We start from the raw sequence: 24,112 nt of genomic DNA, 5'->3' as shown, positions 1-24,112 counted from the left end.
ACTGTTCAGTTTGGAGAAGTGACGCTGAGGGGAGATATGATAGCGGTCTACAAAATCATGAGAGGACTAGAATGGGTAAATGTGAATTAGCAAGAATCACATTTAAAATAAATAGAATAAATAGAAGGAAATTCTCTCATTCAATGCAAAATTAAACTTTCTAATTCTAAGTTTGGATAAGTTCCTGGGGAAGTCCATAAACTGCTACTAGTCAAGTTGACTTGGGGAATAACCACTGGTTGATACCAGCATTAGTAGCATGGGATCTATTTAATGTTTGGGTACTTGCCAGGTACTTGAATCCTGGACTGACCACTGTTAGAAACAGGTTACTGGCAGGATTGGATTTTGGGCATATGGCACCCTGGGCAAAAGGCACCTCTCCCCGGACCTCTCTTCGGCTGCAGTGGAACAGCTTTCCCCCATGGCCATCGGACTTCTCTCCAGCCATGGTGGGTTAGGATCCTCCGCAACCATACTGCCACAAGACGAGTGATGCTGGCAGTGTGCAGGACACCCTTTAGCTCACGATGGCCTGGCCATTCACCCAGCTCACTCACCCCAAAATCTGGCTCTGGATACTGGGCTTGATGGACCCTCGGGCTGATCCAGTATGGCAACTTCTTGTTCTTTTGTCCTCATCTCATCCAACATTCACTGTCTCAAAATACTCTCTCACCTCACGTGCCTGGTGACTCCCCTCTTCCCTGTCCAGTTGAGAAGAATAATGATTTAGTTGTTTGACCTACTCCCAACTCAGGACTATTACCTCCTGCCTGAGGGGGAAAATGATTGGGCTTCTGTGCTCTGTGACCAGTTAAAGTAGAGTCACCCAGTTGCTCAGGTTACTACTTTGCCCTGCATCCAGTGAACAGCAGAGACTGTGGTTTCCAAGTGAAACCTGGTTTTTAAAAAGTTTCTTTACCTTGAATAAGAGGAGTTTTTTCCATCACCACCACCCAACCTATTTTGGAGAAGAATGTTTTCTGTATCTTTCCCTATCACTGGGAAAAAGGGACAGTGACTCAGAGGTTGAAGATGGAGAAAGAGTTGGTGGCACTTGGAGTTTTCATTTTTCTTTTTATTCTTATGATTTTTGCTAATTTGGTCTGGATCTTTTTGTAAATTACAGTAAATTTATGATTTGAATACCAGTCCAAGTATCCTCCTTGTCTTTTCCAAAACAACCAGGAGTGATTACACCAACTTCTGATTGGATCTGAGAGACTGCACTTTGGGCCACAGAGACTTGTCCTCCTCCCTGCTAGTTGAACCCTGGCATCCCAAAATCAGAAAAAAGGGTGTGAGGTCTGGGATATTGAGATTTGGGACTGTGTGACTTTTGTTCTGGCTCTAAACTGAATAGTGGCTTATATTTAGAATGGTGAATGTTCTAGTATTGGGAGATTCTCCTATAGCTACGCCACCTAATAGTGACAGGGTGGTCCATTCCTCAAAGGATGGGTCAGTGGAGTTACACTATAATGAGTGATTCGAGTCACTGGGAGGGGTTGAATCAGTCGGGTGTAGAGAAGCCAGAGAGCTGGGCTCTGGTCTGGGGTTCTGAACCCACAGGAGAAGGAGATCTATAAGACTTCCAAAGGGTGGCAAGAAGAAGAAATCTGACCAAGAAATCAAGGCAAGGACTATCTTAAGTATGATGGTAACTTCACACTGTCACTGATATTTTTCCCTGGTGACACTGTCTTGGGGAAATTTTGCATACTTATATCCTCCCTCTATTTTTCACCTTTCCGTTTTTGGTTCTGCCTCTCCATAAAGCTTGGCTGAACATGCTCAGACGGATATCCTCTTTGGTTGGAGAAAAAGATTCTTGGGGTTGTGTTTTTGGAAGGCCTCATGGGTCACCAGTGGAAGACTTTTGAGAGCTTTTGTGATTTTTTACATTTCTGACCAGCTCCCAGATGGAAGGTCATTTCACCTTCTTCTGGCAGGGCAGGTTATTTTAACTCTGCAAACAGTAACAGTAGGGATAAATAATTGGAAAAAGTGTTGTCACCTCAGTTTAATGGACAGAGGGTTTATTTTTTGCCTTTTCCCTGCTGTCTATGCTAATGGAAGGAGAACCTTTTCCATCCTTTTCCGGGAGGGCATATTGCATACCAATTCAGACCTAAGGAGGAAATTTGGGGTAAGGTTCTCCATGGACAAGGAAACTGCAGGTTTTGGAGTTGTTGATTTTCTCTGGGGCCCTCAATTGAGGGCCCCAGAGGTTTATATCTCCTCCCTGCTGGTGAATCCCAGCATCCCAGGAGCTACAAGTGTGGTGAAATGGCAGAGAGAATCAGAGGAGCAGGACGTTGATAGCATCCCAGGAACTGTGTGGCCCCTTTATTCAGTCTACCAAATGAAGAAGTGGTTACAGAAACCTGCTATTAGTGAGTAATTTAGAGTGAAAAAACGTGATTCTAAGAACATAACAACATAAGAAATTGCCATGCTGGGTCAGACCAAGGGTCCATCAAGCCCAGCATCCTGTTTCCAACAGAGGCCAAACCAGGCCACAAGAACCTGGCAATTACCCAAACACTAAGAAGATCCCATGCCACTGATAGGGGAATAGCCACTGCTATTAATTGTAAGTAAATTTGATTAATAGCCATTAATGGACTTCTCCTCCACGAACTTACCCAAACCTTTTTTGAACCCAGCTACACTAACTGCACTAACCACATCCTCTGGTAACAAATTCCAGAGCTTTATTGTGCGTTGAGTGAAAAAGAATTTTCTTCGATTAGTCTTAAATGTGCTACTTGCTAACTTCATGGAATGCCCCCTAGTCCTTCTATTATTCGAAATAACCAAGTCACATCTACTCGTTCAAGACGTCTCACGATCTTAAAGACCTCTATCATATCCCCCCCTCAGTTGTCTCTTCTCCAAGCTGAACAACCTATTCTATAGTATTTCTTGTTGGGGCTCAGGATATAAAGACCCTAACTGGGAAGATCCTGGGGGTTGGTAAGTGGCTTAAGAATAAGGCAATGAATTCACCTTTTTCTGCAAATTAAAGAATTGTATCCTGTTTTGAGTTTTTGTACTCTGGAACTATGTCCTTGATTTTTGCACCTTCTTGAACTTAGAAAAATTGTTTTACTCAAAAGAATTCTAGTGTAGCAAGCCTCTATAATCAAATAGATCAGGAAAATGTGAAGAAAAGATTCAATGTCCACTAGGGGTGTGCATTCGGATTGACCGCATTAGTAAAACGCAACTCATATTTTTTTTTTACTTAAAAAATTGATTCGACATAAACGATCGGATTTCCCACATATCGAACATAGATATGTTCGATATGTGGGAAATCGCGATTGTTGAGCCAAAATAAAAATTTAAACCCCCTCACCCTCCTTAATCCCCCCCCCAGACTTACCACAACTCCCTGGTGATCGAGCGAGGAGTGAGGACGCCATTTCTGCAATCCTTGGCGAGAAGCATGTGACGTCGGCGGCACGTCGAGTGACGCCGGCGTCACGTGATTCCCGGCTCGTTCGCGCCGGACGGCTCGTTCGGCCCAAAAAGAACTTTTGGCCAGCTTGGGGGGGTCAGGAGGCCCCCCCAAGCTGGCCAAAAGTTCTTTTTGGGCCGAACGAGCCGTCCGGCGCGAACGAGCCGGGAATCACATGGCGCCGCGTCACTCAGATGCGACGTCACGTGATTCCCGGCAAGTTCGCGCCGGACGGCTCGTTCGGCCCAAAAAGAACTTTTGGCCAGCTTGAGGGGGCCTCCTGACCCCCCCAAGCTGGCCAAAAGTTCTTTTTGGGCCGAACGAGCCGTCCGGCGCGAACTTGCCGGGAATCACGTGACGTCGGCGTCACGTGATTCCCGGCTCGTTCGCGCCGGACGGCTCGTTCGGCCCAAAAAGAACTTTTGGCCAGCTTGGGGGGGTCAGGAGGCCCCCCCAAGCTGGCCAAAAGTTCTTTTTGGGCCGAACGAGCCGTCCGGCGCGAACTTGCCGGGAATCACGTGACACCGCGTCTGAGTGACGCGGCGCCACGTGATTCCCGGCAAGTTCGCGCCGGACGGCTCGTTCGGCCCAAAAAGAACTTTTGGCCAGCTTGAGGGGGTCAGGAGGCCCCCCCAAGCTGGCCAAAAGTTCTTTTTGGGCCGAATGAGCCGTCCGGCGCGAACTCGCCGGGAATCACGTGACGCCGCGTCACTCGACGTGCCACCGACGTCACATGCTTCTCGCCAAGGATTGCAGAAATGACGTCCTCACTCCTCGCTCGATCACCAGGGAGTTGTGGTAATTCTGGGGGGGGGATTAAGGAGGGTGAGGGGGTTTAAATTTTTTTTTTGCACATATGTACATATACCCAACTCATTGGATTTTTTTTATGTCCATATTGGCCGCAAGTGGGACCCCCTTTCGGACATAAAAAATATGAACATAAAATTTTGCTCTGCACATCCCTAATGTCCACACATAATGTTGAGTGAAGAAAATATATTTTTGAAACGGCAACTCTACAGTGTTATGACAGGGTATGATTCAAAACGGGTGTGTCGTCCTCCCCCCCCCCCCCCCCCCCCCCGTGAGGCTGCGTTGGGAGGGACAAAACAGTACTTTATTTTTTCTGTAACCGGTTTCGCAAACAGCGCCACTGGGAGTGCCTCACGGGGGGGATCCATTTTGAATCATACCCTGTCATAACACTGTGGAGTTGCCATTTCAAAAAAATATATTTTCTTCACTCAACATTATGGGGCAGATTTTAAAAAAGTACACACGCACGCCCTTTTGTTCGCGCACCCGGTGCAAACAAGAGTACACCGGATTTTAATAGATACGCGTGTAGCCACGCATATCTTTTAAAATCCTGGGTTGGTACACGCAAGGCTGTGCAAAATCGGCAGCCTGCTTGCGCTGAGCCGCGCAGCCTGCCTCCGTTCCCTCCGAGATCGCTCCAAAATCGGACCAGCTTTGGAGGGAACTTTTTTCTGGCGCCCTCCACCTTCCCTTTCCTTCCCCTAACTAACCCGCCCCCGGCCCTAACTAATTCCCCTCCTACCTTTATTTCAAAAGTTACGCCTGCCCAAGGCAGGCGTAATTTGTGCGCGTGGGCCGGCTGCCGGTGCGCCATGTTCCAGTCCGGGGGATGGCTCGAAGGCCACGCCTCCTGGAACGCCCTTCAATGACATGCCAGCCACGACATGCCCCCCGACATGCCCCCCCCCCAGGAAATCCCCGGGACTTACGCACGTCCTGGGGCTTGCGCGCACCACCGAGCCTATGCAACATAGGCTCGGTGGTGCGTGCCCCTTTGAAAATCTGCCCCTATGTGTGGACATCGAATCTTTTCTACACATTTTCCTGATCTATTTGATTGTTTTGGTGCAGCAGTGCTCCCCTTTTTTTTTTGGAGCAAGCCTCTATAAACCATTTCTTCACAGAGATGGTGGTGGATGCCTGGAATGCCCTTCTGGAGAAAGTGATGAAGACAAAAACAGTAAAATAATTCAAAGGGGCATGGGATAAACACTGAGGATACCTAAAGGCTAGAGGATGGAAAAGTGCAAGGGGTAACTTGTTGGTGAGGTGGTTACTGCTCTTAACCAATAAGTCTTCATACTGTTGATGCAGCTCAATCATTGCTCTCTGCTTCAACGGCAGGGGGGAAAGAGGAAAAGGGGAATTGGAATCAGACAGCAACCAAAGAGGACCCTGACTTTACAGTCTGGGGAAACAAATAAGCATGGAGGTAACTTGCTGATGTGGCTGTTACTACCCTTAACCAATAAGCCTCATACTTTTGATGCAACTCCAACATTGCTCTCTGCTTCAACGGCAAGAAATAATGGGAAATTGGAACATAAGAACTTGCCATACTGGATCAGACCAAGGATCCATCCAGCCCAGCATCCTGTTTCCAACAGTGGTCAACAGCAATAAACAAGGGCCCTGACTTTTGCAGTCTGAGAAACTGATAAATATGGGGGTGACCTGTACGGCATGCCAGGTGCTGCCATAGGCTTGCTGGGCAGACTGGATCGACCATTTGGTCTTTTTCTACCATAATTTCTATGTTTCACTGACCACCACTAGATTGTCCTACATGAGACTCTGCACTTTCAGCTGTTATGCACCAACACTTTGGAACAAAATACTAGGGATGTGCAGACCAAAAGTTTAAGTTCATAAGTCCATAAGTCGAAAGGGGGTCCCATTTGCGGTCAATATGGACATATGGAGAATTCCATAAGTTGAGTCTATGTCCATATGTGCAAATAAAAATTTAAACCCCTCACCCGCCTTAATCCCCCCCCCCCCCCCAAGACTTACCACAACTCCCTGGTGGTCCAGCGGGGTCAGGACGCCATTCCTGAACTCCTTTGCAAGGAGCACGTGACGTCGGCGTCACGTCGGAGTGACGCGGCGTCACGTGATTCCCCTCGGGTTCGCTCCCGGACCTCTCGTTGGGCTCAAAAGGCACTTTTGGCCAGCTTGGGGGGGTCAGGAGGCCCCCCCAAGCTGGCCAAAAGTTCCTTTTGAGCCCAACATTCTCCCAGGTCTATTTTGTTTTTTTTGGGGGGGGGAGGGGATTGGGGGAAGACTATGCATGGATATCTTAAAAGATAGGTCCTCTGCAGTTGTAGTTTCCAGTTCTTGGCAGCTTGTTCAAATTTAAGAATTTTAGAGATGTACAGAGAGGTTTGCATCCCTCTAGTAGGGATTATGCTTTGACATGGCTCACATAGTCATACTGATTATTTTTTATGCTCATCAAAAGTTATGGCCTACTTAAGCAATTGAGATATATTATCTTGTTGTATCTCAGCTCACCATTCTATTTCTAGAGAGTTCATTGGTGATGGTTCTCCCAAGTGATGGCTACTTAATTTACCTCTGCACTTTTACCTCTGCACTTTTGGCCAGCTTGGGGGGGGGCCTCCTGACCCCCCCCAAGCTGGCCAAAAGTGCCTTTTGGGCCCAACGAGGGTTCCGGGAGCGAACCCGAGGGGAATCACGTGACGTCGGCGTCACGTCGGAGTGACGCTCCCGGAACCCTCGTTGGGCTCAAAAGTTCCTTTTGAGCCCAATGAGGGTTCCGGGAGCGAACCCGAGGGGAATCACGTGACGCCGCGTCACTCCGACGTGACGCGGACGTCACGTGATTCCCCACGCGTCCGCTCCCGGACCCTCATGGAACTTTTGGCCAGCTTTGGTAAGTCTTGGGGGGGGGGATTAAGGAGGGTGAGGGGTTTAAATTTTTATTTAGATCAACAATCGCGATTTCCAACGTATTCAACATAGCTATGTTGAATAAGTTGGAAATCCGATCGTTTAAGCCTCATCTTTTTTTTAAGTTAAAAAAAAAAAAAAAGTTGCGTTTTCCATTTAAGTTCAAAACGAATGCACACCCCTACAAAATACCACTAATCCTGTGCTTGGAATAAAGCTAAAGCATGGCTTTTCAGCCTGGTCTTCCACTAAGACCCACATCTTTGGCTCAACTTCCTGACTTCCGGATGAGGGACTGTCTTGAAACTATTTAGAAATGTTTTTCCTATGCTGGATTTCAATGCTATGCTAATTGCACATTCTGATTCAATTATAAGCTGTTCTAATGCCTCTGTTTATTTAAATTTATTGTAATCCATCTTGAGATCAATTTTTGGGAAAAGGCAGAATATCAAATGTCCATAAATAAAGGAGCAGGAAGAAACCACGGAGTCAAAAAAAATGATCTTCCATTGCATTTATGGCCCCCTACCTAGGGCATTGTACAATAAGTTAAACAAAGGTACAATGAGACAATGCGAGATAAAATGGACTTGTCCAAGGTCACAGTGCATGCCCTCGGGAGAAGCAAGGTTTGAATTCTAATCTGCTGGTTCCATGTGTTTAGGAACTAAACCACTCCTCCTCTCTAAGGAATCTTTGATTATGTTCACGTACTGCTTCATTAAGAGGCTGGTGCCTCCTAAAGCTCATGCCAGATCTAGCAGCATTTCTGAAAGTGATGGAAAGCCCACATCCTGTATGGCAGGGGTCAGGAACCTTTTTGGCTGAGAGAGCCATGAACGCCACATATTTTAAAATGTAATTCTGTGAGAGCCATACTAACTACAACCCCCCCACCCTCCTGACTCCAAGACCTACCAAATTCATTTACTACAACCCCCTACTCTCCTGATGCCCCCAAGACCTGCCAAATTAATTTACTACAACCCCCACCCTCCTGACGCCCCCCAAGACCTGCCAAAAGTCCCTGGTGGTCCAGCGGGGGTCCAGGAGCGGTCCGGGAGTGATCTCCTGGACTTGGGCTGTCGGCTGCCAGTAGTCAAAATGGCACAGACGGCCCTTTGCCCTATGTCACTGGGATCGACCAATGGCGGCAGTAGCCCCTGTGACACAGTAAGGGCAAAGGGCCGTCGACGCCATTTTGATTACTGGCAGCAGACGGCCCTTTGCCCTTACAATGTCACAGGGGCTATCGCCGCCATTGGTCGACCCCAGTGACATAATGAGGGCAAAGGGCCGTCGGCGTCATTTTGACTACTGGCAGCTGACAGCCCAAGTCCAGGAGATCGCTCCTGGACCACCAGGGACTTTTGGCAGGTCTTGGGGGGTGCCAGGAGGATGGGGGATTTTGTTAGATTTTTACTTTTTTATTAAAGATTTGTCTGCGAGCCAGATGCAGCCATCAAAAGAGCCATATATGGCTCCCGAGCCATAGGTTCCTGACCCCTGCTGTATGGTATTGGCAAATTATTAGGAAGATTTGGCATAGATGTGGATAGTTACAAAAAGCTTCTGTGATGCACTCTAAATTGACATCAATATCCATGAAGTGCAATGGAATTGTTGAATGTGACTATAATGCCCTCCCCCTCCTCCTTTCTAGCCTGGGATATCAGACTAACATCTTCCTCAAATTGCCAGCGCAGTCTGCCTACCATTGTGCATGCAGAATAAGAATAGCCAGGCTTTGGGTGGCTAAATTATTAGTTAAGAATGTGAACCTGTTCCTTTCTAGCTTGTTTTGTCTTTCCCCAACTCAAGGGCAAATGACAGATCTGGATGAAGCTGGAAACCATGAGAAATGTAATTGGGGGGAAGTGATGCATGTCGTGAATCTACCCCGCGGAGGCCATTCACTGCTGACCTGGGCAGCCTGTGCTAGTCCACAGTTCTCCAATTACCTTGGAAAGATTTGTGAGCTCTGTCTTACAAAGATGGAATGGAATATTTTGGAATACATTTAGATTATGTCCTTGTGGAAAACAAAAGTAATATAACAGATTGTCAAAATTATTTTGCAAATGTATGTGGCTTTGTTGTGTATAGTATCCTAATTTTAGCTTTGTCTACTACACTGTAAATCAGCCTCAACAAATAGTATTAATATAAGCTATTATATAATGTATACAATGTTGATTGATTTATTTTTAATGAAGTTAGTAATTTTGAAAGCTTTCCCATGCTTTACTTTCAACCATAGTTCACTAGTCTTGCTCTTGAGGGAGCATGAAAGGCATATTCACAGAAGCCCAAGGTTAGATTGTTGACTTCAGGGAGATCCAAATTGAGAGTATGGAGGCACAGGGAATAGGGAGAGAAAAAGTGACAGCATTGGATGTCCATTTCCTCTCCCCTATATAAAATTCCCAAAATAAATAGTATTTGCTGAATAGTACACAACTTCAAGCCTAGAGGTTAGAGCAGTGTGTTACAATCCAGGGGAACCAGGGTACAATTCTTGTGACCTTGAGCAAGTCACTTTACCCTCTGCTGCCTCATGTACAAAATTAGATTGTAAGCCCTGTGAGGATAGGGAAATACCTATAGTACCTGAATGTAATCTACTTTGATGTACATTTTGAAGTGCTGAAAAGCAGAATATAAAAATCTAAATAAATAAATATAATTTTAAAGGCCAACTAGCGTATCCAACTCCAGTCCTTGAGGATTGCAAACCAGAAGTTTTTCAAGATATGTCTAATAATTATGCAAGCGATAAATTAAATTTACATGCACAATGCCTCACCTATATATAAACCTATCTCTTCCATATTCATGAGGGATATCCTGGATTTTATATAGGCTGAAAGGTACCCCACTCAGGGCCAGTGGAAGCACTAGGTGATCTAGGTCTGGGCCTAGGGGGTACGAGCGGCGGCGGTAGCAAAGAGGAGTGGGGATTCAAATCTCCACTCTTCTTTGCTGCCACTGCTCTTCAGAGGTAGGAGTCGGGTCTGTGACCCGGGCGAAGGCAGCACAAGGCAGAAGGTGTCTAGGGCGCCTAATCCCCTTACACCGGCCCTGGCCTCACTCAGAACATTGGAGAGTGCAGGCTGCACATCTTTTAAAGAAATAAATAAATAGGCACTGGCCTGGGCTGGGCCCTGGCTGGCGCCATTTTATATCACCAATTTAACAATGGCCCTGCCAGTACTGTAATGAAAAATTATGCTGATGGACTGAGGCTGGTACTATTGTTAATTTTTCCATACAGAATGGTGTTGGCCAGACCCAGGCCTAGGGCCTGCTCCATTTTATATGGAAAAAATTGGTTGACTGACAGATGACAGCAAGTAGTAGTAAACAGGAGAGAAAAATGATGTAGCGGGCCTCAAGGATACGTTCTGGGGCTGGTTCTGTGCAATATCTTTGTGAGCCTCATAGCATAAGGATTAGGAGTAAAAAAAAAATGTGTCTTTTTGCAGATGACACTTAAACTGCAAAAAAGGACATGTCTGAAGGAGTAGAGAGAATAAAAAGTGATTGAAGAAAGCTCAAGGCATGATCAAAGGTTTGGCAGCTGCGATTCAATGCCAAGAAATGCAGAGTTGTGCATCTGGATTGCAGAAATCCAAAGGAGCTGTATGAAATGAGAGGTGAAAGATTAATGTGCATGGACAGGAAAGAGTGTCTGATGATTTGAAGGAGACAAAACAATGTGCCAAGGCTGTAGCTAAGGCTAGAGAGATGCTGGGCATAGAGAGGGAGGCATGAACAGCAGGAAAAAGAAGGTGAAAATGCACTTATAAAGGTCCTTGGTGAAGCCTCACCTGGAGTACTGTGTTCAATTGAATTCTGGAGAAGGTATCTCAAAAAGGATAGAGACAGGATGGAAGTGAGCCAAAGAAAACTAACCAAAATGGTGTGAAGTCTGCACCAGAAGAGATTAAACTAAAAGACCTAAATATGTATACCCTGGAGAAGAGGCAGGACACTGGATATATGATACTAGAGATATGCATTCATTTTGAATGAATGTGAAAAACAGAACAAATTATGCCATTTTTGGTTTATACAAATCTTATTAACAAAAAGTGGCTGTTATGCCCCTCACCTCTAGCCTGAAGCACCTCTAGCATAGCCTCAGATCATGCAGCATCCCAGCAACATGGGTGAAGATCCTGAGCCCTTCTTATAGGCCTTGCTGTTTGGAACACACCCTAATGACATCACTTCTTCCCTACTATAAAGGAAGCTCAGACCTACCACTCAATGCCTTTGCAACAGGTCTCCTGCTTGTCTTCAACGGTGCTAGCTACTAGTATTTCACTGTATCTCTCTGCTTGTTCCAGTCTGCTTCCAGTTGTTTCTGCTTCTCTCCTGGTTTTGCTCCTGTGTCTTTTTATTTGGTCCTTGTTCTTCTTTCTCTTGTCTACCTTGTGTTGTTCCTCTTTGGATCTGCTCTCAGCCTACCTTGACCCCGGACTGGACTTAGTCTCTGCCTTGTTCTCTACCTGCCTCAGCCTCAGACTGGACTTCAGCTCTGCCATGATCTCAGCTCAACCTGTAAGTCATGCTCACTGCCAGAACCTCAAACTCAACACAAGGGGGAGGTAGCTAGTTAGGTGGAAAATCTCAGCTGTGGTGATTCATTTGCTACCTGTTAAGGCCTATTTTATGCATGCACATAATAGGTTGTACCAACTTAACAATGGTCCAAGAGCCCACTCCTCAGCTGGTGTGACATTGAGTTTAGAAGAAAATACCTGAAAAAAAAAGGCCTCAGGTGGGACCAGGTCTAGGCCTGATGCTGGCACCTGGCTGAGGCAAGATCCCATTCATGAAACCCAGGCCTGGGCCTAGGCCTAAGCACAATGCTGAAGCCCATCCTGAGGCAGAGTCCCATTGACAAGGGCTGGGCCTGGAGCTAGGCCTAGTCATGAATCCAAAGCCTGCTATTTTCCTGCACCTCTCTATCAGGGTCCTTCAGAATTGCATTCCTGTGGTTCTCACTATCAGGTGCAGCAAGTGTGCAAAGCAATAGATCTCCAGAAAGACCCCATTTTGCATTACCCTTATCATTTTTCCCTATGTCTGTCACAAAGAAACCTGTGTGAAGTCTTCTGTCTCTCTGGACTAGCTATCAACCCTCAGCATCTTTCTTATGGCTGATAGAATATTACAGAAGGTAGGAGAGCTATTCATCACCTCTGTGTGTAGCACAGACCACCTACAAGCTAATTCTCAGTCCCTGCTACAGCTTCTGTCTTCCCCTGCCTCAGTAAGGTCCCACCAGACAGAGATAAGCATGTATAATGTTTGTGCTGGTCCAGATGTCACTGGTAAAATGCACACTACTCCCCTCTGCCTTAGCCAGCTGTACCTGTATGTGCCTATGCCACTGGTTGTACAAGATAGGGATAACCTGCCTACTAAATGTAGCCTTGGAAGGCACTTTGTAACTGGGAGCTAATAGATAAAGCAGACACTTAAAGCCTAGGTTCTCCACTACCTGCAGGAGCTGGTCATCCAGGGCAATCATTTCTCTAATGCACCTCATTACTACTTTTGATGCCGCCTGTCTCTTGCCCCAGGACAGTGATACAAAACACCACCCCATTTTCTCTATGGGGGATTGCCACTCCAGATGCATGGCAGGGTGCTGCTGGCCTGCCACCTGACTAGTAGAAGGGGATGTGGATCACTTTTGGAGAAAAACTTCTTCTTTTCAACCCTTTTCTCTGTCTTATGCTTGGAGAGGTAGAGGGCATCTCCAGGCTAGTACTGCCACCCTCCTCTGATACCAATGCAAATATTTGCTGCTTATGCAGATGATGCTGCATACCAGAAATTTTCAGATGCCCCAGTATCTTCCCTCAACTGATGACCTTACTGCAATGAATACATTGAGCAAAACGTCTGTCCTCTCTCACATTAAAGTGATTCCAGACCAAGGAATTATTATGCAATCTCTTCTCTGCATCCCTGGGAGCTTCTGCTGGCACTGGAGTTCTGGTTGAGGACAGTCCTTGAGGAAAAAGGACAGGGTCATCACTCACTTTTCATCTGCACTCCTTGCTCTTCCTGAGGGTTGCTGTCAACACCATCAGTATCATTTATCTATTCTATTAACTCACTGAAGGCTAAGATGCTACTGGCTAAGCTTCACAAATTTTCTTCTGCTACTAGCTCTTCAATTGATGATTCAGGGAATCCTAGACAAGATTCTTCCTCAGAATCAGTTGTTGGAATTGGTGCCTCCATTGCCTTGGAAATAGTAACCATAGAGGAGCATGACATTGGTTTTGGGTGTTGCACTTCTGCTGCCCCTGCTCTGCTAATGCCAGCCTCACTCCAAAACAAGAGGGAACTTGACCTTTCTTCCATTGCTAACATTCTATAGCTAAAAAAAAGTCTCTTAAATTTAAGGGTAAATCTCCCCTTTTTCTTGCTGCTACTAGTGCATCTTTAAGTACTTATGACAGGCTCTGCAGCTGTAAGGAACTGCATAAGCATGTGCCTCTCTTGCCTTGATGCAGCCTTGTAGGTAGAGTCCTGGGCCCCATGCCAGCAGTGGATGAGTGAGTCTTGGCATTGGCCAGATTATGACTGAGTCCAAAAGTCTATACAAACACCAGGCTGCAGCTGAAGCTAGGCAAGGACAAGGCTGACAGCTTGAGACAAGGTTGATGGCTTGAGTCAAGGTTAAGACTGAAGCAAACCTGAAGGCTGAAAAGATGGAACCAGGCTGGAGCCAAAGGCAATGGCAAGAACCAGGCTGACGCTAAAAGCAGGAACCAGGTTGGAGGGTTTGAGAAAGTCAGAAGACTAGAACTAGGAGCCAGGAGACCTTCTTTCTAAGGCAATGAATGCAAGTCCAGGCAGGCTAAGTAATCTTGAGCGTGTGACATCATCAGGGCAGGTACTGAACTCTCCCACCAATGTGCACCGAATCGTGCGCATAAGCATTTCTTCGCTGGGTCCTAGTATCACATGCTGAGGCGTCTGGGAAGGCAGCTGGATTTTAACAGCAGCAACACCCAATCCTCTGCTCTCTCCTCAGAGCCTACTAGGAATTCTGATATCTAAAAATGAATTTATTGATAATTTACCACCACTCACAGTACCACTCTAGTATGTGCAAAAATGTCTCTCATATAGAAACACACATAATGTATGTGTGTGTGCACTGCTGACGGACTCCTTTTGCACACAAAAAAAACAAGGCTCTTCCTCTTTTCAATCTACCTACAGATAAGATTACTGCTCTGCTGTGTCAGATAGAAACAGAAAAATTGCTGGCACTACTTCAATCTCCACTCCACTCCTACTCTGCCCTCAGAGAATCAGAGAACACAGAAAGCAGTGCCACTGCCTCTCTTTTTTTGTCATAGTGAAAAACCACTGACTGCAGCAGAGATCAGAAAAAGCCCTTTACCAGTGCCAAAATTTAGTTTTAAATCTTTTTTTTTTTTTTTAACTCTGAGAGAGCTTTTTAAAAGAGATCCTTTCCTGCAAACTGCCGGTGATCAAACAGAGACTTTCTGGCGCATGCTTAGACCTTTAAGTGGGAGGAAGTCAACATCATTTGATCCAGATAGCAACTATTGGCTAATTAAAAAGAGGCTTCACTGTGATTTGTTCTCTGCCTGATCTCCTTGCCAGTGTGTTCCACCTCCATTCCCAGGACGCTGTGATGGCACCCAGGCAAGAATTGGTTATTATAGTTAGATCCTGCACCCGTGGTTTGTTTGTGCAGCACAGCCATAGAATTGAATGAGCCATAGACTTGAATGGGAAACATAAACAAATGAGACAAATTTTGGTTTAAATTCATGGGCACTTTTCATTCATTTTGGGGATCCATGAATGAAAAAAAAAATGGACTCATTCATTACATTTTACCTATCTGTTTCCAATAAATAAAGATCTCTATTATACATTCTAATCACTAAACTCCTGAAATAAAATGTTACATATTTCAATCACTCATCTAAAAATTAAATGCTTTTTTTTAAAATTTAATTTTATCTGGATGGCTTTGTTTCATATTGCATTAGTTTTCGCTTTTCTTTTCTGCTTTCTTCTTCTCTGCCTTCTCCTAACTCCTTTACCAGACGTCTTTCCTTTTATTCTTTTTTCTTTTGTCTTCATCACTTTCTCCCCATCTGTCTGTTATCAATCTTTTTCTTTCATTTCATTTTCCTTACTTTCTCTTTTCCTTTACATCTCTCCCATACCTCAGTCTCTTCACTCTCTCTATCCACTCACACCTGGATCTCACTCCTCGTCCTTCAGTCCTCTTCTTTCCTTTGCCAGTTCTTTCTGTCCAAACACTTCACCTTCCTAACTCTCCCCTCCACCAGTCTCCTGATATTTGGCTCCTTTCTCTCACAATAGCAACCCCCCTCTTTGATTCTCTCATCATTCCCCAACATCCCCATACTGACTCTCTCACACCCTGTAGTGGTGCTTTGAAAATATTTTACTATGAAACCAGATGAGTTAAGTAGAAAATAATTGCTGCACTGTGGAATTACATTGATTAGACCTGTAGAATTATTCAAGGTTGCTGGCATGCCAGAATATGCTGAAATGCTAGAATGTAGGTCAGAAGTCAAAAAGTATGTCAAATTTCAGCCATAAGTTTCAGTCCTGCCTTCTGAGCATAATTTACAATAAATCATATGACTTACAAGAATCCCAGACTTATTAACATATATGAGATAAAATTATAATACTACCTTTTTAAGAGGATGTTGTATTAATATCACCCAATTAGGAAAATGCTATGCAAACAAACTAGCTCATTGGTGTGTAAGTTGGAGGTGGTAATCTATTTTATCTATTGTGTCATCAATGCTCTTTGAGACAGCTTCTGAATTGCCTTGCTGGTAATCTCGCATTCTTCTGGAATATTCCATATTTTAAATAAAGATCTTTCTTTAAGATGTCGGTATTTAAGCATTTTTTTTATATAGATCACAACAACTCAACCATCCCCTTTCAACCATTTTATTTTTTTTACTCCCTCTCACATTTTCCCATAACTTTCAGTCTGACTCCCTCACCTCTAATTCTCTTCTCATGCTCTCTCACTGCCCATCATCTTTGGCTATATTTCATCCTTCACTACCATGTTTGACTTTCACACACATCCTGCCCCCCTGACACTCTCTCTCTTTCCTACTTTATTCTCTTGCACCCCCTCTAAGACCTTTCTCTTGTTCACGCTCTTTATCTCTCTTGTGCCCCATGCACTCCCTGCACTCACTCCCTCTCTCTTGCATAAAACTCTCACCCTTCTTCTACATACACATACACATGGTACACCCTAGACCGCTTTTTTCATACTTGCTCGAGAACACATGACAGCATGGACCTTGGGGAGGAAAAAGATGTCAGATAGCCTAAGTTTGGATTGTTGACTTTTGGGAGATAGGAGAGGGCAGCGGAAGGAGATATCATTCACCTCCCCTATATTCATTCCTTTCATGCTGCTCCCCAAGCATTCATCACCTCCTCACCTCCCCCAGTATTCACTATCTCTTGCATCCTCCCCTGGTCATTCACCCTTTCCTCATCTCTATCCCCTTCCAGAATTCACCTCTTCTCATTCCCCACAAATCACTCACAGGCATCACAGCTCACCTGACTGCTGCCTTAGGGTCGCTATCAGCTCCTATGTCCTTTGCCCTTTGCCATCAGCTGAGCCCAATATTACAGAGAGCTTGTGGCTTTATGTGCTGAAGCCCAACCCCTCCTGTCCCAAGAGCCAACAGGCAGTATATGTATGGGGAGGAGATGACAGGATGGACAGGGACTGTTATAGAGAGCAGAGTGGCTCTTCACTACTCCGTTATGTCCTCTCCAACCTTGCCCTCTCCCCTTCTTTCCTCCAGAGTCCTGCCTGTTACTGTGGGGACAGGAGGGAAAGGAGCTGGAGTAGACACAGATCAGGGAAGAGCCACTCTGCTTTCTGCTCCAGTCCTCCCACTCCTGTTGCCCTCCTTCCATGTATTACCTGTTACTATGGGGTCAGGGGACGGGTTAGAGCAGGTAGCACAGTGGCTTTTTTCTGCAATGCTGTGCCCACTGCATCCCCTCTCTTCCTGTCTCCACAGCAAATGACAGCAGGTGTGGAGTAAAACAGAAGAGAGAGGATCTGGAGCAGGGAGCAGAGCAGCTCTTCTCAGCTGCATGAGATTCAGTGCACTATCAAATAGGACACCAGCCTCGTATGCATATGCCTAGCAATGCCTCTCCTCCTCTTTCTGCCCTTCAGTCTTACTCTTCATCCCTTTTCATATCTGTCTTTCACTCCCAGTACCCATCTCCTCCATCTCTCCTTCTGTTCACCTCACACTCCCTCCTAAACACCCTCGTACTCACCTCCCTCCATATCTAACTCACAAACCACTCCCAGGCTTCTTGATTTCTAATATGCTTTCAATACTTCTCTTTCCATCTTTCATTGCATTTGATCTCATAAACTTGTTTTAGATCTCCATCCTCTATCCAGGCCATGTCTTCCTCTCTCTCTCTTTCACTCCCCTCCCAGGCTACAGCTCCTGCTCTCTCTCTCTCTCACCCCTCCCCACTGTCTCCATCTCTCAGTCTCAGCTCTGTCCCTTTGATTTTTGTAAATTGCAGCAGATTCTTGTTCTGGATCTGCATCTACACTCCTCTTCTCTCCTTGCCTCTACTCTCCTCAAATCTGGGAACAGTAGCAGCTGTAATTCATGCCAGAGGGAAAGAGCGCACACACACACACACACACACACATACACAGTCTCTATGGCTCTGCTTCCAAAAGTCTCCTGGAAGTTCTGAAAGACTTGAACTGCCTTCATTTACACTTTATTTCTGTTCAGTCTTTGACAGTTCTACTGGGAATATAATAATGCCTCTGTATCGATCCATGAGACGACCACATCATAAGTATTGTATGCAGTTTTGGTTGCCATATCAAAAAAGATATAGAACTACTACAAAATGTGCAGAGAAGGATAATAAAAATGACAAAGAGGTTGGAACAGTTCCTTTATGAAGAAAGGTTAAATAGGTTAGGGCTCTTCAGCTTGGACAACAGAGGGGATATGATAGAGATTTTTTTAAATTATCAGTGGTTTGGAACAAGATAATAGAGAAAGGTTATTTATTTTTTTCAAATAGTACTAAAAGTATGGAACACTTTATGAAACTAACTTGTAGTAGATTTAAAGCAAAGGTAAAAAAAAAAAAATTCATTCAACCCACAATTAATCTGCAGAATTTATTGCTAAAGTATGCCAGGGTCAGCAATCACTAGGCCTCAAGCTGATGGCCTATTCTGGCAGAGGACCAGTGCTTTGCTCCCTTATTCAGTCACTGTCCGGACTGCAAAGTAAGTTAGCCAGATAAACTTAACTAGCTAACTTTAGAGGTATAATCAATAGTGCAGCTGCTAACTTTATCCAGCTAACTTCAGGACAGCTCTTTAGCTCGAGCAGCCTTAGCTGGCTAAGTTATCTGGTAACTGAATATGCGCCCAGTCACGCCTCAGGAACACCCTTAACTTATCCAGCTAAACTGTAGCTAACTAACTTATTTACTGGCTAGAATTTAGCAAGATAAGTGCCCAAATCTTCATTTAGCCAGATAACGTCTGAGTTATCTGACTAGTAAATGCTTTTGAATATGGACCTTACTGGGAATCAGTTGTTGTTAGTAAACTCCCTGTTAGCTAATGGTAAGGGGCTCCCTCTTTTCTCCAGGTAGTAGAATCCAACTATTTTATTTTGTCCTAGCTGCTTCAATCTTGGAGTGGGAGCATTGTTACAGAGGCAACTTCACCCTGAAACAAGGGGATTGGTCAGAGGTCAGATAAAAAGGTTCTCTGGGAATATTTCAGTGATTAAGCTTGACTCTACTAGTGAAACCTGGTAGGAGTATGTTTGAGTCGAGCCTTGAATACCTGTCTTCTGAGCCTTAAATATCTGACCTAGTATCCATGATCTGAGCCTTGAATTCTTGACTTGTGAACCTAGTCCTGAATGTCTGACCTGTTAAACCTGTTTATTCCATGACTAGTGACCAAAGCAATGCCTGATATATATATGACAGCAAAGTTAACCATGTGCTATTTTGTTACCCTTATTGTGAAGTGTAGCCCAGGCACTCCCAGAAATAAACAAGGAGCTAACTTCAGATGCTATAAGGGTTGAGAAAAACATGGTTGCAACTCTGGATCTGGATTCTTCCATGGGGGACAGCAATGCTGTAAGACTGAAATGGATCACCACCCATTCCCTCCCCCCCCCCCCAAAAAAAAAAAAACCAAACAAACATCATCAAAACCCAGAATGTCCACAGTTGGGTGTAGTTCCAAAACAAATACTTATTAGGGAAGCCAAAACCCCCAAAAGGTTTCAGCAATACAAACATACGTAACCTTTTGCTGGAGTTGTGCTGGTTCCCCTAGGGCCATAAAAGTATATAAGTCAGGGCTGCTCTTGCCATCCTTCCTGAACTTCCCAGGGAGGAAGCTATTTCTGTGGGGGGAGAAGAAATCCTCTGTGGCCCAGGTGATGGAGAGTTCCTTCTATGGTGTGTGTGTCTTTCTGGTGTGGTGTTCTCCTCCAGGGCAGACAGACTGGGTGTTCAAATCATATTTACTGATCATTTCCAAAAGGTCAATCACTGTCCCACAATCATTCAACAACTCAAACTGTACAGTTGAACTATTTACATGGGGGTCTCTGCTGGGGTACCGGTGTCCATCTCTCCAGCTCCTGGGAGAGAGCTTGCCACTGCCTACTCATCTGTGCAACGGCCCAGTAGAGGGGGAATCCTATGGGGAAGGCCCACACCATGAAAAGATCCTACCTGAGTCCAAAATTCAGTCTGACGCCCGCAGCCTGTGTCCCGAACCCTTTGGGTAGAGATCCGACTGGGAGTTTCCCAAGGCTTGATGGTATAACCTTGAAGGATATCTCTCAGTTCACTAAGAGAATAGTTTGCATTGGTGGGGTGGTTGATGGAAATGGAAAGACTTATTGAACAAATACAGGGAAGTTTTACCAAGGTTCAAAACTTTTAGAATCCTGTTGTAAAGTATTTGAATTCTCAAATGAGGGAGGGAGTTTGACCCTTTCCAATTGATGGCACAAATATGTGAAATGGGGGGGGGGGGGGGAGAGGGAAAAGTTGAGGGTACTCAGAGTTCTGAAATTTATGTCTTTATTTAAAAGCATTTTTGCCCCCCCCCTCCAATGTTGTATGTTTTTGATGTTTTTTAATACTGTTATAATTGTTATACTGGGTGAAAATTCAATACAATTTAAGCATTAAAAAAAACCCAAAAACCTACCTGCAAGAGGGTCATTTGGCCGATTAGATGACTGGGCAAATAAAAGGGGCGCTCGGAGAATAAAGCTATAACTGAAAAACTAAATACATTTTTTTTTTGTTTTGGTCTTTATTGAGGAAAGCCACTGCTTATCCCAGAGAAAGAAATTGGATCTACTCTCTAGAATCTGCTGGTTACTTCCTAATGACTTGGTTTGGCCATTGTCAGAGATAGGATTCTAGACTTGATGGATCTTCGTCTGACCCAAATTTTATCATATAACCCCCTTAGTCATCTCTTCTCCAAGCTGAAGAGCCTGTCAAGCCTTTCCTCTTAAGGGAGCTGTTCCATTCGCTTTATTTTTTTTTTTTTGCTACCCTTCTCTGTAACTTTTCTAGTTCTACTATAGCTTTATGAGATGCGGGTAACACAGTATTCAAGGTGTGGTCGCACTATGGGGCGGATTTTAAAAGGGTTACGCACATAACCCGCCCAGCCCTCCAAGGAACCCTACGTGCCCAATCCATCAAATCTTTCAAACTCTCCTCCACTATAAGCAGAGCTTTTTCCCTCGCCAGCCCCACCATATGGAACTCCCTGCCTCATGATATACGTATGGAGACCTACACTCCCAAATTAAAAAAAAAACTGAAAACCTGGCTTTTCCAGCAAGCCTACCCTATATCACCACCCACTACTTAAAATCCCTCCCTAAATTATCCACCGATCTATGACTAAGAATGCCTTATGACCACCGATTTTTGTACCTCACTTTTTATGTTTATAGTTTTTGTATCTATTTATTGATTTATTGATTTTGCGTTGCCTTTTAGTTTTATCCCCTCTCCCTGTTAATTGTATTTATTGGTTATATGTAAGGGCTCCGCCCAAAAGTTATTGTTTTTTGTGAACCGATGCGATGTGCAAACGGCTATCGGTATAGAAGAGACTTTAAATAAATAAATAAATAAATAAAATCCTCCTGCGTGCGCCGAGCCTATTTTGTATAGGCTCGGCGACGCGTGCAAGCACCGGGACGCGCGTATGTCCCGGGGCTTGAAAAAAATGGGTGGGGAGTGGGCGGGGCAGGGGCAGAACCGAGGCCTCCGGCACAGCGGTCGTGCCAGCGCGATTTTGGAGCGGCCTCGGAGGAAAAGCCATCGGGGCTCCCCTAGGCCATAAGGGGATTCTCTAGATTTCGGAGCATGGGTGTCTTATATTTAGTTTGGAACTGGGAAAAAGTAAGAAGGGTGTGGAGTGGGAGACCTGGGTGAGTGGAAGCGTTGGTATGCTGACAGCCACTGTACTGTGCCTTTAATGCGGCAGCTCAGTGCAATACCATGCTGAACTGCAGGGGATTAGTGAGACTTCAGAATGCATTTTTTATGTTGCAGTAGTCTCTTGGCATTGGCCGGGTGGCATGGAAACCGTGTGGGCTAAACTAAGCATTTCAGATTTATTGACAGGGTCAGTAATAACCTGGGAGGTTTTGCTGGACCCGGTTTTGCTTTTGGGCAGGGTTCGCACATATGATGTGCCCCCCCCTCCCCCCCAGTCATTTTTTATTGAACATTTTGTCTTGAAGTTATTATTAAAAGCAGTAAATAAAAATACACACAAGGCCAACATACCCGTTGCTGCCATTTGTTTATAGCACTGTTGTGAAACCTGTCTCTGAGCGCTGCATTGACAGTAGCTGGTATGCTTCTACTTACTATTCTGTAAACTAATTTGATACGCGAGAATTGGACCGAAAAGATTTTGATCTACAGACAGAAGTGCTAATTAGACTCAGCTGAGCTAGAAAGCAGTGCAGGCTCTGATTTTAATAATAACTTGAACCAGAGAAAACTTGATTATATTGTCAAAACTGATACAGAGCCACTTGCTGTATGCTGTGCAGTCAGATGTTGCTGCAACGCCCACATCCTATAAAATCATTATGGATATAAAATCATTGCACATAGTCAAATCTTGCCAAGACCTTGGCTTAGAAATGTACACGTACAAGAGCAATGTGATATACAGTGAAGCCTTTCTGTAATATCCTTGGTTTAGGTTATTAGTGCCATGAATTGTATGTCATGTTCTTTCACTATAGCTCATAATAATTCTGACTAGTTAGTAAAATGTTCCACGTCATATAGTGGGATGGACAAGGTCACGTGAATAATGCTTATGCTAGTTCAGTAATTTACAGCACTTTACCCATTCTGTGGTTATTTTTTCTAAATGTGCAGTCAGTAAATCTGGGAAAAGGAGAGGACAAGGATGGATCAGACTTTACGAAGAAACAGCCACAGAGAATGCAGATTTGGGCTGATGAAAAGTTAAACGTTCATCCCATTTCCGTGGTAGAAAGTCACAGATGCACTCTACAGCCATAGAAAAACAGCTTCCATTTCAATATACTCCACACCGTGATAACAGAACTCTGCTCTACTCCTGTCATTCAAGCAGGCTCTCACTACACTTTGTAACCCCAGCATTTCAGAAACCCACACGTGTCCAGCTCCAGAGTAAACCACTTTGTCTGCTACATGACTGCTCAGGATGAGGAAAGTGCTAATAGAACAAGACAGTTTATCCAGGATAGAAACAACAGTCCTCATTCAATGATTCCCAAACTGGAGATTAAATGAGACCTCCAGACTGTGCACAGGAGGGGAAAAGGGACTATTAGGACCCAGCTCTGGATAAAGCTGTGTTCTAGTCCTTTGGCAACAAAAATGACCACAGATGCTTATTTTGCCAACATCAGAAAAATGAAAGGCAGCCATAACGAAGTTAGCTGCACATGGGTTTAAACCTGTAAGCCTCAGGTATCTCCACCATGTCACCCACAGGCAGCTCAGGCAGCAAAAGCATTGCTCTGGGTTCAATTGAAAGTCCTCTTCCAATAGCTGATGAACCATGCAGCAAGAAGGGAGACAGACAACTGGAAATTGTAAGTAGCTATAGCATGCACCCCTACGCACGTCTGACCTGAAAGAAAAAAACAGCAAAGAGAAAATCCAAAAACTCTCCCTTCAATTTCCAAAATATTCCAGATGGATATTCAAAAATATATACCAAAACCAAATTCTCCCTTACCTCAGTTCAAAATAAAACCTGCAAAGCTCTGCTAGTCGCCTTCCAGAAAACAACAGCTTGTGGAAAAACTTAGAAGCAGGAGGACCTTTGATTTCACTTCAACAGCTCCTGAGCAAAATGAGAGCTCTTGGACCCCCAGGGACTTTTTTTTTTTATGAGTTACTGGGTGAGTTGGAACTGGTTGCTGGGCTCCTTGCTATGCAGTGGCATCAGCATGCTAAGATTTGCAGCTTACTTCAATGACCTGACTCAGAGAGAGGAGTGGCTGCAGCAAATGAATTAGGCAGAGGTACTAAAAGCTGCCAAAACCAATTAAGAAAGGGTGTAGGAGAGGTGAACCACCCCCTTGGTAGGAAATAGGTAGACCATTGCTGTGTCTCGGTATTGGAATATAGAACTCTATGAAGCCTTTTCTTTAGTAGGATAATTGGAACTTTCTACCGAAACTGAGAGTCGTAGAAAAGACATAAATGTTCCAAGAT

At 44.7% G+C, this 24,112-nt stretch overlaps 1 protein-coding gene across 2 annotated transcripts in view; it reads right to left on the bottom strand.

Annotated features, from left to right (window-relative positions):
• Positions 1–23,785, bottom strand: part of KCNJ1 (potassium voltage-gated channel subfamily J member 1) — a 57,053-nt gene extending 33,268 nt beyond the window's left edge. For both annotated transcript variants that reach the window (XM_029574179.1, XM_029574181.1), the window contains exon 1: positions 23,631–23,785. The gene's annotated coding sequence lies outside the window, so the exon portion shown is untranslated. The remainder of the gene's footprint in view (positions 1–23,630) is intronic.
• Positions 23,786–24,112: the final 327 nt, after the last annotated feature.

This window comes from Rhinatrema bivittatum, chromosome 12, assembly GCF_901001135.1.
Source record: "Rhinatrema bivittatum chromosome 12, aRhiBiv1.1, whole genome shotgun sequence".
Lineage (NCBI taxonomy): Eukaryota > Metazoa > Chordata > Amphibia > Gymnophiona > Rhinatrematidae > Rhinatrema > Rhinatrema bivittatum.
Note: the sequence above shows the minus strand (reverse complement) of the source record. Positions and strands in the feature narration are given on the sequence as shown.